This window comes from Leptonychotes weddellii, unplaced genomic scaffold, assembly GCF_054177405.1.
Source record: "Leptonychotes weddellii isolate Sample4059 unplaced genomic scaffold, ASM5417740v2 HiC_scaffold_13015, whole genome shotgun sequence".
Lineage (NCBI taxonomy): Eukaryota > Metazoa > Chordata > Mammalia > Carnivora > Phocidae > Leptonychotes > Leptonychotes weddellii.
Genome location: NW_027709461.1, coordinates 2,692 through 3,617, shown reverse-complemented (window position 1 = coordinate 3,617; position 926 = coordinate 2,692). Strand labels below are relative to the sequence as shown.

Here is a 926-nt window from a genome sequence, read left to right as displayed (position 1 = left end):
AAGGCACATATTGCTGTATCACAACTCTTTTATTATTTTGATAGCCATATTCAATTAATTGGTTTCATTTGCAATTCTACATATTTTTAATGCATTTAAAAATGTTCTGAGGAAGGGCACCTGGCTGGCTCAGTAAGTAGAGCATATGACTCTTGATCTTGGGGTGGTGAGGTCAATCCCCAGGTTGGGTGTAGAGCCTACTTAAAAAAAAAAAAGCCCTTCAGTCCCTGATGCCACGGAGATGTGCTACATGGCCTCCTACCTGCTGGCCACCCTCAGGGGCAATGCCTCCCCTCCATGCCAAGGGCATCAAGAAGACTCTGGACAGCGTGGGCATCGAGGTGGATGATAACTGACTCGACAAGGTCATCAGTGAGCTGAACAGAAAAGTATTGAAGATGTCATCGCCCTGGGTATTGGCAAGTTGGCCAGTGTGCCCACTGGTGGGGCTGTGGCTGTCCCTGCTGTCCCAGGATCTGCAGATCCTGCTGGGGCTGGTTCCACCCCAGTGGCAGCAGAGGAGAAAAAGGAGGAGTCAGAAGAGTCAGTTGATGACATGGGATTTGATTTGTTCCATTACGGTCCCATTCTCCTGCAAATAAAACCCTTTTAACATAAGAAAAAAAAAATTTTTTTTTTTTAACGTTCTGAGCAGTCTATAATCATCAGCAGACTGCCAAAAGAGTCCAAAGCACAGAAGGGGACTAGGATCCCTGCCCTGGAGGGAAACCCCATTGCATTTAGAGTACATATAATTGGCAAATGCGGGCGCCTGGGTGGCTCAGTTGGTTAAGCGACTGCCTTCGCCTCAGGTCATGATCCTGGAGACCCGGGATCAAGTCCCGCATCGGGCTCCCTGCTGAGCGGGGAGTCTGCTTCTCCCTCTGACCCTCCCCCCTCTCATGCTCTCTCTCTCTCAAATAAAT

General features: G+C 48.7%; 1 pseudogene; it reads left to right on the top strand.

Annotated features, from left to right (window-relative positions):
* The first annotated feature begins 238 nt into the window (after window positions 1–238).
* On the top strand, window positions 239–613 carry LOC102731669 (large ribosomal subunit protein P2 pseudogene; annotated as a pseudogene).
* The last annotated feature ends 313 nt before the right edge of the window (window positions 614–926 follow it).